Source organism: Montipora capricornis, chromosome 12, assembly GCF_036669925.1.
Source record: "Montipora capricornis isolate CH-2021 chromosome 12, ASM3666992v2, whole genome shotgun sequence".
Taxonomy (NCBI): Eukaryota; Metazoa; Cnidaria; class Anthozoa; order Scleractinia; family Acroporidae; genus Montipora; species Montipora capricornis.
The window spans coordinates 27,668,923-27,681,422 of record NC_090894.1 but is presented as its reverse complement, the minus strand read 5'-3'; the positions used below and the strand labels follow the sequence as shown (position 1 = coordinate 27,681,422).

General features: G+C 38.1%; 1 protein-coding gene and 1 pseudogene across 2 annotated transcripts in view; one reads left to right on the top strand and one right to left on the bottom strand.

Moving 5' to 3' along the window:
- The window catches only part of LOC138025595 (uncharacterized), a 3,221-nt pseudogene extending 1,531 nt beyond the window's left edge, over window positions 1-1,690 (bottom strand).
- A 1,422-nt stretch (window positions 1,691-3,112) lies between these two features.
- LOC138026686 (adrenocorticotropic hormone receptor-like) overlaps window positions 3,113-12,500 on the top strand; it is a 56,718-nt gene continuing 47,330 nt past the window's right edge. For both annotated transcript variants that reach the window (XM_068874130.1, XM_068874128.1), the window contains exons 1-2: window positions 3,113-3,653; window positions 7,405-7,554. The gene's annotated coding sequence lies outside the window, so the exon portion shown is untranslated. The remainder of the gene's footprint in view (window positions 3,654-7,404; window positions 7,555-12,500) is intronic.

Here is a 12,500-nt window from a genome sequence, read left to right as displayed (position 1 = left end):
TTGTAAGCTGGTCTCCAGAAAACAACTGACCATCTATACCACCATTGTGTGTCTGAGGAAGATAAACTGCTGTAGAATTTCTATCATGTCCTCATTGGCGTTTTCGTTCTTGAATATTAATCCAAGGGGAACCTGAAAGACAATTTTAAACACTGAGTTGTTATAGTGATACACATATACACTTAGCAGCTGACACTTGCAAGTCAAAGGGGAGTGGAACAAGAATTAGATGATAGCAGATAGAAAATACATGACATACGCACTCTGTGGCTTGAACAACAAGTGGGTGAAATGATGAGTTTTAGGATATAGATTACAGAGCATTTACAATTAATGCATTGGCGAGTTGGGTAGGGCTGTGTGGACTTTAGGGGTTTATTAATAAAACCAACACTGTCTTGGCTGCCCTATAACTGCCAGTTAAGATTCACTTTGTGTTAATAAATAAATAATTGTGATCAGGTCATTTATGTCTGACTTTATTATTTAAATTTATATTTTAAGAAACACAAGTTTATCCAGCCATACACATTTTTTAATTTAAGCATTTTGGTAAGGTACCATACATAAATCGTACCCTGAAATTGGATCATATGGCTGAATGAAATACATGTACTTCTGTGATGATTCTAATATGACTGATCTGAAACAAACCTTTTTGGTTTTCTGGGATAATTCATTTGAATATTTATGTGGAATATGTCGGATGCAGGCCTCAGCCAAAGGTGCTAAAACATCAAAGTAATCAACCAGTATTCTGGAACACAGGATAATGTAGTTAAGCCTCTGACATCTTTGATCCTCCATTGATGGCAAAAACTTCAAATTACAAACATCAAGCAGATTTGCTTTTGGTGCTGAAGACTCCAGCATGGCCCCAGAAACTCTGTTCTCAACCATCTGATGATTTACCCAGTGGAAGTCTTTGTTCTGTGAATCCATAGTCATGTTCTTTCGATCCAAGTGAATGTCCAAGTTGTCATGCAGACAGATTCATGCTTGCATGTACTCTTTTTAATGAGCAAGATAAAGGATCAAATCTCCTGCATACTATCACATGATCTGTATTGGGAAAACAAAATGTACAAGTGAAAAAGGTCTATTTATCTTGCCCTAAACAAGTAATTAGAAAAGAGATTTTTTGAGATGAATATTTGATAGCATGTCACTTGTACAACCACAAGCTGGCTTGTTAACTTTTATTAAAAATAAAAAACAAAACAGAGAACTGGTGAGTTGAATCTGAACATGGCATTCTTGTTTCTTTTTGGTTTTCTCTCTCACTTTAATTTTCATGAAGGAATAATAATTTGAATGTTAAGAAAGAAAACTTGGCAAGAATTCTGTAAGTAAATTGTACACAATAAAATTGTCATACAAATGCCCTCTCTATTGTAACTGCAGGTGCTTTGTATTGTTATTTTAGATTTATGTTACACTGCACTATGATACATTTTTCAGTAAATATGACTGGGATATATGACCACTTTTAGTGATTACATAAATTCATTCTTTGCATTTAACTGATGGACTCATCTCCCCTCCCCCTACATCTCACTTAATTTAGCACTTCCGGTATGGACCCGGAAACATATTCCATCAGGCATTATGCAAGAAAAGAACTACTATAACTTACCTCGACTGACTTTGACTTGAAAAGTACGCCAAGCACCGAAGCAGTTACATCCATTTTCTCACTCCTTTGCTTTAAAAGTACTGATCCTGCTATGGCAATGCTTGAAAACCAAGAACACTATTTGGTCCTTTTGTTTACTGTGGAAGTCATCAAGAACGAGTAGAACAGTGGAGCTCTCTCTTTCCACTCGTTGCAGAGGAGTTGCAAGTCGAATTTGGCCAGATCTTCTTTGCCAGATTTTCTTAAAATTGAAGGATTCTTCTTTGAGCACAACGCCGCTACCTCTTTGGACAAAGTTTTCAATACATTTTTAATGACGTGTTTTCTAAGCATTGGATTTTTCATTACGGCATTTGCGATCTGTGAAGGTACGCCATGTGCTAAAGCCTTTCCAATGGTCTGATAGCTTCCACAGAGGGTTTTGTTTATAGTTTTACTAGGATACTGGACGGTCAAAACAGTCTTTGAAGTTTCACTAGTGTTAGTAAGATGATTGGAAGCAGCGGCTTTTGAGGCGATTGAAGTAGAAGTAAGTATCGGTTGAGGAATTTCGCACGGGGGTCTTACTGTCACTTGACTAGGAAAAGCTTGTAGCACAAGTCCGTATGGATGACTTCTAATAGGAGACACACCAATAGAACCAATAGGAAATATTGCCGGAGTATAATAACGTACCTGTTGGCTGATCACGGTAGAAATACTAGAATTGGCTGTAGCATTAGAAGTACAAGTGATCTTGATCGGATCGAATTGCAAACACTTCGAGGATTTCCCACAGCACGAAGCTTGGGTTTCTCCACCGTCGCTCTCAACGTTCAATAAGCGCTTCGTTCTGAGAAGTTTGCGATCTTTGAAGATTCCCTTCAATTCATCTTTGAGCTCTTCAAGATGATCAGAGGCCTTTTTGAACTTGATCAGTCGACGGTAGCACGCTTTACAAACTGACAACTCGCTGGTAGCTGAATAGCAGCTTGCATTCACATCCAGACAGGAACTAATAATCGCCGGAAAATCAAAAGAACTTTTTCCAAAAATATAATTGTTTTCTTTTTTCTGAACTGAAGTGGAACAAATAAAGCAACGATCACTTTGCACAACCTTCTTCGGCGTTTCCTCCATCAAGAAACTACGATCAAAACGCGCGGGAAAAACGATGTTGATTACAATCTCCTGTGCTCTGATTGGTCACATAAGAAACAATGTCAGTGATCTCATTGGCGCAAAGACTACAAAGGGGAAGGAATGTTGTTCGAATGTGAGCAGCCGTTTGTAGGGAGGAGCGTTGCGTGACGAGACTAAAAACGGCTGCGAGGGAGACTAAACTCTCAGAGGTTGACCATTGTTTCTGGAAAATCAAAAATTTACTCTCCAAGACAAGGATATTTATCACCAGGTAATTCCATCGTTTTGGTAATAGCAGCAACTTTATTATTCATCAGCGTCACAATCTTTTGCCGGTTTTGGGGGTCATTTTGTTGAAACTCAAGCACGCTTCCAACACACCTGTTTATTTTCGTGACTTATGCGTTACCACAAAAATTCTCCCCGTATCACATTTCAACACATGTATGCAAATTTGCTAAGCTCGAAAATTACACATGATAAATTTACAAAAGCTATAAATTTCACAGAAATATTTTCCAGCGAAACATTTATTGAAACAAGCAACATATTTGCTATAAGAGGCAAGAAACCCTTCCTATTTCAGTTGCGTGCGTGCAAGCGAAACACACAATCACAAAGCATATGCAATTAAATAAATTTCTGACAGTTCACATCAAACCCTTTTCGAAAGAACCTTGACCGTAAGTAATAAAGCACAAAAGAGACAACAAGCTCTCATTCTAATAATGTCACATTTCCAACCTTTTCAGAGTTGAGTAGAAAATGAATGTTACTTGCCAGACAAACAGGCAAACTTTAAATAGATGCGACTTCAGTAAACACTGTGAGACACACAACAGAGATCACAGATCTACTTGTGGTGTTTGATTCCTTCTCTGCCTTTGTTGAACCGGTAAGTTACCAGAGAAATTTCCATTTGGTTTCAGTGTTGTACGTAACACCACCTTGGCGAAATATTAGAAGTACAGCTCATTTTGATTTCGGCTCGACGGGCGAAAGATTCACGCTGTCGAAGTCCATTACTCGTCGCTTTTAAGATTCCAGATCTTTATGTTTCACCACCTGTCTTGACGTTCCATTCTTGAGCTCCATCTGGGTATATTTTCTTTAAAGATGTACTAAAACGCCATTCGCGTTACAATGACTTTCGACGCCATTACAGGTTAACTGTGCAGAGCAAGCTACGCATTACCCCAAGCCCCTCAAACCTAACAAAATACGCACAGAAGACTCTATGCACAAAGACACCACTTAGCAGGGGAGTGACAGGCAAGACTTTTCCCGACACGGAAAAAAATAAGAAAAAAACCCACGAAATGAAACCGAGATTCCGACTGGGTTTGGCAACCCAGTAATAACTATTGATATAAAATATTTAGAAAGAGCAGAAGGAAGTTTCCGGGACGGTCGATCGAGAATAAAATATTTACGACATGAAAACAACATTAATTTTGAACCGTGAATATAGAATATAAAAAGTTACGATCAGCGACAAACATTTTGGGAGATTTTTGCTATGTTCAAATAAATCGCAAAATCGGAAGTGACATGGCCGGAATTCAGCGAGCGCCGTAATTAAGTTACCGCGGCATGTTTACTCGCCAAACAGTGAAGTATCTGTGTCAAATGATGGCAAGATGCCGGGTTTTTGTAAGTTTCTTTTTCTGTCAAGTGTTATAAAGTTTGACAATGAAATGAGCGAAGTCAAAACAAAGATCACAATCGCCCAACTCTTGTTTATGCAAAGTCAAAACTTACTCTCCAAGACGCGTACGACGTTATTTATCACCAGGTAATTCCATCATTTTGGAAATAGCAGCTACTTTATTATTCATCTGCGTCACAATTTTTCACTGCTTTTGGGGCTCATTTTGTTGAAACTCAAGCACGCTTCCAACAGGCCTGTGAACCCTTCCTGCTTACAGAGCAATACTAAAAAACTTCTCCCATATCACATTTCAACCTTAAACTCGAAAATTCAATACACAACATGATATTATAATTCACAAAGGTAGAAAATATCACAGAATCCTTTTCCAGCGAAACATTTTATTGAAACAAACAACATACGGATGCACTAAAACGCCACTCGCGTTGCAATGACTTTCCATTGCTGGTTAACGAGAATAACAAACTCACGAGGCAGAATGTATATTTTATTTAATTAAGTTAGCACAACACAAAAACGCTAACCTCATTTTGACACAAAAATGCTTTACTATTGCCATAAAAACTATTCAGTTAAGCTCGCATATTATAAAACATGATGAATTCATAAAGGCCACCTTTTCCAGCGAACAATTTTTTGAAACAAACAACATATTTGCTCTTAGAGGCGAAAACCTCTTTCTATTTCATTGCGTGCGTGAAGACAAGAAACTCAATCGTGTCAAATTACCATGTACTTCAGGTTCAAACCCTTTCCTTCAATAACAAGACAATGCTTTACTATTGCCATAAAAACTATCCAGCACACATATCATAAAACATGATGAATTCATAAAGGCCACCTTTTCCAGCGAACAATTTTTTGAAACAAACAACATATTTGCTATTATTGCGTGCGTGAAAAGAAAAAACTCAATCGTGTCAAATATGCGCAATATTACAACAAACTAAAATTTCAGGATCAAACCATTTCCATGAGAACCTTTTCCTTGAATAATGAAGCACAAAATAGACGCCAAGCTTTCTTCCAAATAATTCTTGGCTGTCACATTTCCAATTTTTTTTTTACCTGAAGACTGTGCAGAGTTGATCACAGATCCACTTAAGGTGTTCGATTCGTTCTCTGTCTTTGTTGAACCCATAAGTTACCAGAGAATTTTCCATTTGGTTTCAGTATTCTACATAACAGCACACTTGGTAAATATTATTTTAGAAATGCAGCTCACTTTGATTTCTGCTCGACCGGCGACAGATTGTTGTCGAAGTCCATTACTCGTCGCTTTTGAGATTCCAGGTGTTGGTTTTCACCGCCTGCGTAGTTTATCCAACTGACTTGCCATTATTGAGCTCCATAAGGGTATATTTTGTTTAAGGCTCCAGTAAAACGCCATTCGCGTTACATGACTTTCGACGCCATTGCAGGCTAAGTTAATGATTCTACTGTGTCCACCAGAGAAATCTACGCAGTTCCACTACCCTCTCGATCCTAAGAAAATACGCGCAGAAGGCTCTATGCACAAATATACCACTTACCAGGGGAGTGACAGGCAAGACTTTTACCGACACGGAAGAAAAAAAAAAAAAGATGCTTCCGTGAAGCATACACTGGGTTGCCTGTGGTACTTGTTACAGAAAATCAGAAGGCACAACTTCTTTTCACCACAAGTTTAAGCGTGCCCTCTGAGCATCTGACAGCTACAATGGTTCGCTGAAGTATACCCCTATTTCGCGGGGTTAGTATCTGGATGGGAGACCAAAAACAATATACCCCTCAAAACAGAAGCATTGGACCGAAAATTCTATTTTAACGCTAACAAATGCGGACCAAGCAAGGAACTGATTTTGTTAGCTTGCTTTATGCGAAACAAATATTGATGCAAAAGTAAATAAATAGTGGTACAAAGTTTTTGGTTAGAGCAGAAGGAAGTTTTCTGGACGGTCGATCGAAAATAAAATATTTTGCCATCAGCAACAACATTTATGACACGAAAACAACATTAATTTTTAATCCCGAATATAAAAAGTTACGATCACCGACAAACATTCTGGCAGATTTTTGCTATTGTACTTTTGGCTGCACAAGTAAAAGAGCAAAATCGAAAGTTACATCGGATCACGATCGCCCAATTCTTCTGGTTGACAGTCAAAACTTTACTCTCCAAGACGAGGTTATTTATCGCCAGGTAATTCCATCGTTTTGGGGATAGCAGCTACTTTATTATTCATCAGTCTCAGATTTTTTTTTTGCCGATTTTGGGTGTCATTTTGTTGAAACTCAAGCAAGCTTCCAACAGACCTGTTTATTTTCGTTACACTATACCACAAAAATGCTCCTGTATCACATTTCAACACACGTATGCAAATTTGTTAAGCTCGAAAATTACCCAACATGATATTAAAGTTCACAAAGGTTGGAAATATCTCGGCAAAATCCTTTTCCAGCGAAAAATTAATCGAAACAAACAACATATTTACTATTAGAGGCAAAAATACCTTTCTATTTAAATTGCGTGCGTGCAAACAAGAGATGCAATTAAATAAATTTTTGACAGTTCACATTAAAACCCTTTTCCACTCGGAACGCTGACCGTAAATAATGAAGCACAAAAGCGACAACAACTTTCATTCAAATAATTCTTCACTGTCACATTTCCAAATATTTTACACCTTTGTAAAAGTTGAGTTGAGTACAAAATACCGGTAAATGTAAATTGTCAGACAACTAAGATGCGTCTTGAGTAAACACTGTGATGCATTCTTGTAGGCGTTCGATTCCTTCAATGTTAATTTGTTAAATCATAGTTAGTAACAATGGTTTAATCCATAAAAAAATTGCTATTTGATTTCCGTGTTTTATATAATACCAAGTTAGTCAAATATTTGAAACAAAGCTCACTTGATATCCAAAGACGAAAAATGAAATTGTTGTCGAAGACCATTACTCGTCTCTTAAAATCCAGATATTTATTTTTCAGCGCTGTCTTGCTCATCCAATTGACGATCCATTCTTGAGCTCCATGAGGGTATATTTTGTTTAAAGATCTACGAAAACGCCATTCACGTCAATGACTTATTAGTGAAATTTCCAACTGCTATACCGGAAGACTGTGCAGAGTTGAGAACAGGTAAATACAAATCTGACAAATAGCGAGACAACTGAGATAACAGATCCACTATATGGATTCCTTCTCTGTCTTTGTTGACCCATACTGAGTTAACAGAGAACTGTTCATTTGGTTTGAGTGTTGTACAAAACACCACACTTGGCAAAATTTTAGGAAGACAGCTCACTTTGATTACGGCTCGACGGGCGACAGATTGTTCTCGAAGTCCATTACTCGTCGCTTCTAACATTCGACCACCTGTCTTGTTCAGTATCCAATTCGCTTGCCATTATTGAGCTTCATAAGGGTACATTTAGTTCAAAGATCCACTAAAACGCCATTCGCGTTACATGACTTTCGACGCCATTGCCGGTTAAGTTAATCGTTGTACTGTGTCCACCAGAGAAATCTACGCATTTCCCACTACCCTCTCGATCCTAAGAAAATACGCGTAGAATGCTCTATGCACAAAGACACCACTTAGCAGGGGAGTGACAGGCAGGACTTTTACCGACACGGAAAAAAAGAAAAAAAAAAAAGAAAACGAAAAATAAAAAAAATCGACGAAATTAAAGACAGATTCCGACTGGGTTGGCAACCCAGTAATTAAGTAACATAATAGCATTGTTGTCATTGTAACTACCACTTGTCAATTCAGGACACGTTCTGCAAGAAAGTGGAATAAACGATTCTTCTTCTTATCATTATTATTATTATAATTATGATTATATCATTATTTCTACACTTTGATGTGTGCTTGTTTTTACGTGAATTCTAAAGTTGTACTGATTTCTTTTCATTTAACTTTCGTTTTATTGATTTCTTGAGCGGGTGATTCGTGATTTTCACTAACGACATCCAGCCGCGTTAATTTCCGGTAAAAAAATTGGCTTAAATGATATCGCTGTTGACAGATGGGCGGCATATATCTTGTGACGTAAATATGTCAGGCCCTTTTCTTCCAAGTGGAAATATGAAGAAAAGCGTCAGATCACAGGTTATGATATATGAATATATGTACGCATTGTGGACCTTAGTATTTTGTTGTCAAGGAGATTTAGCATATATGGGTCCGCCGTATTAGTAGCAAATTTGCAGTGTGAATCCAACTTGACTTTTTTGGGTGAATTTTTCTGCTTTGAGGACAAACTAGACGCTCCGTGAGTGTAGACTAGGTCGCCTATGGTACGTGTTTGTTCTCCTCAAAATTCATTTTTCGTAATCATTCCCAAACACACACAAAACACACACAAATTATCAGTCCGGAAACGAAACACTATTTATTGCTGCCGCAGTAAGTGAGCCTGAACTGAAAGAACGAGGCAGCTCTCTAGAGGGGAAAAGAACACACTTTTCTTCGAAACTCAAGGGATTGTGGTCAAAGGCACAAGGAATTGTGGTTATGCGCGGATGGAGGAATTAAGATTCGTGGTATGATACATTGTTTTTCATTTCGCTTTTGGTATCGTTTACACTGTCACGCAACAAGAAAATACATTCGAAATAGTTAAATGAAAAAGGCCAAGGACTTGGAATCTTGTAGGAAACAAATCTTTTAACAACCTCTCTAATTCTCAGGTCTGTGCGGTACATCGTTTCTTAGTTATATGTCGAAGCGTTTAACGCAACTTTTAGAGTTTTCTTGTTTCACCAATATGGTGGCCGTTAATCAACGAAAACATCTGGAGTCACTTTGCCATGAAAGCGCTTACTTCTCGCTGATTAGATAAAACACGCGTATGAGCACACCTCCTGATGTACTTGAAGGACTCAAACTACTCAGATTCATAGGGATAGACATTTTTTTCAACCAAATAGCTTTGTGTCGTGGTGTCACGCCAGGTGACAATTCGGAAATTTAAAATGCTGTATTTTCAAAACGAAAGACGTCACGGAACTGAAAAATGGAAAAAAATATTTACTTTTGGGTCATCTTCAACGTCCTTTAAGTACAAATTCAGAAGACTTTGCGATTTTGATTATAGAATTTGATGACGTCACTGTGTCCCACGTGGGGTCCAGTAGGAGGTCCAGTTGGAGGTACCAGCTATCGTTAAATTTCAACATCTCCCTCCCCCTCGGCAGCATTTCTACCATTTAGGTAAACTAGTTTCTTAAATGGCTTCTTGTTTGTGAATACAGTTAGTTGTTGCATGAATTAAATTTTGTCAAGAACGCAAAAATTCACATAAATGCGTAATAGATAAGCTTAACGAAATATTGTTGGCTTCCCAAATTAACTTCATTTTACATTTACTAGAATGACTGAACAAATCTTTTTCTGACGTTAAAAACTATGGCTACCTTTTAATTATTTGCCAGAAAGAACAAGGCTAAAAATTAGTCATCTTTGTGAAACCTGCATGCTCGCTTATCAAATTTTAACCCACTCATGCAAGTTAGTTAAGCTCGAATAATTCACAACACGATGAATCCACAAATGCCGAAAAATCTCACAAAAACCTTTTACAGCCAAAGGTTTTCTTGAAAGAAACAACGTATTTGCTATTAGAGGCAAAAAAACCCTTCCTAGTTCATTGCGTGCGTGCAAACAAGAAACACAATCTGTGTCAAAAACTATACGCAACTAAATAAACTTCTCACCGGAGTTCAGTATCCACCCCTTTTCTGAAGAAACTTTTCCTTGAATAATAAATCACAAAGTAGGCAACGAGCTTTCTTTCAAATAATGCTTGACTGTCAGAATTTCTAATTACTTTTTTAACCTTAAGACTGTGCAGACTTGAGTACCAAATAAATATAAATAGCCAGACAACAGAGATGCGACTTTAGTAAACAAAGATGCTTTCAAGGCGTTCGATTCCTTCAATGAGTTTTTTAAACCCATATCCAATCAGATAAAGTTACCACAGAAATTGCCATTTGGTTTCAGTGTTGTACATAACCATTTTTCAAAAACAAATTTTGACATAAATACTGAAAAGCCGTTATTTTTCATAACATCCCTACTCGGTCCAGTTTCACGATATTTTGAGCGACAGACCGTCTAATTACTCATCCAAATGTGAATTTAAATTGCCGGAGTAAATGGAGACGAGTTTTTTCGTCTAAAATTCGTTGCATCTGACGAGGAACCCGTCCTAAGAATTTCCCGTCTCAGACAAGATTTTTGTCGCTAGTGTGAAAACGGCTATTGAAAGACCGGTAAGTGCCCATGCTCGAATATTTCACAACACAATGAATCCACAAAGGCCGAACAATCTCACAAAAACCTTTTGCAGCCAAAGGATTTCTTGAAACAAACAATGTATTAGCTATTAGAGGCAAAAAAATACCCCTTCCTATTTCACTGCGTGTGTGCAGATATTTTTCCGCTTTCTCGCTGTGCGTTCACGTAAGTCGACTTCTTGGTTTCGCTAAATACCAATTTGCCTGCTCAGTTGATAACACCTCACATATTGTTTACATGAGGCCTTGGTCTGGAAGATTTCCTCGAATATAAATTACAGGGCTGTCAACTCTCCCGGGTAATCTGGGAGACTCCAGGTTTTGCATCGTATCTACCGGTCTCAAGATTCTGAAATCTCCCGATTCTTCGCCAAAGTTTGTCATTTCTAGTGAGAATGGACTTTCACAACAATAAAATTTCAAATACTTTGTGTTGTTTGAGATCTTTAAACATCGATAATAGGGAGCTTAAGCACGCGCGTGTTTGAGACGCGGACGGCAACCGGAAGAGAACATTTCGCGTGCCAGGACAGTGGCGTTACCCAGATTTTTATACTAATCATTTCTAATGGAGAAAAGATACTTAGCAATATAAATGTGGTTGTGTGAAGACAAGATAAAAGAGAAAATAACTTACTTCCGGTTGCCGTCCGCGTCTAAAAAACGCGCGCGCTTAAGCTCCCCAATAACGCAATTCGAACGTTTCATAAACTCCGGTAAACCGCTCGTTGCTAGTGACGGATTGTAATTTTAGCAATAATGTGATTGGTCCAAAAAAAAAAAAAACAATCAAATTAAATGTTGCAGTGCCAATGATATCCTTTTCGCGCGTTTTTTGACTTTTTGCCTCTTGTGTACTTGTGTCAAATCGCGTAGATTAAAGATGTCGATTGATTTTACTTCGCTTCAGAGGGTGTTTTTAGGACTTTTAACTCTTGGTTTCCAAGTACTTGTACAGACAAATGTAGCTAAAAGATTCCCGATTTAAGCAAGCACGGTGACAATTCTTTAAATGTAAATGTAAATGCCTTGTTTATAGTGGAAGTGCACTTAGCTATCAAGCTAGTTTACAGGCACCCCACTTTTAACAATGTGAAAGAAACAATTCAAAGTTAACAGAAACATTATTAAGAACCCCAACAGGCGGGAGGCAACCAGTTGGCTATTTACAAAGCGTGGTAGAGTTGAATCCGGGACAACCGGAAACAAAACCAAGCCAGAGGTTAGAACGGGATTTGAACCCGGAGCAGCCGCATGCAAACCCAACGTCCTAACCACTCGACCACGCTGCCCCCAGTATTATAGTTCTCAAAACAGGGATTAGTAGGAAACATTCAGGGAAAGTTTCAAGAAAATCGTTCGACACCTTTTTTTTCTGAGGAATTTCCTTAAGGCTAGGTATTGTCTTTCTCAGACGATGAGCCGAAAAAAGCAGTACGTTTCGGGTAGTTTATCTGCTCAATGAGCACTCAGAGCAGAAAAGTCGCTTTTGAGGAAAAATATTTACCGTAGTGAACTGAACGTTATATTCTTGTAATTACTCACCGAAGACCTTTATTGTGAAAAAGTTTGAGAAATGAGGTTTTTTTCTATGTTGTATGACCGTAGGCGATATTTACATAGCCTGCACACAGGCTCACCGTGCGTCGGTGAATTGTTGCTCAAATGGCGTTCGGTGAACACCTAGCTAGCTGAGGCTCCAATCGCCCAGGCAGTTAACCGATTAACCACATGGAGAGCCTGTTTAAAGGTTAATATTTACATTAAACTGCTCTTAA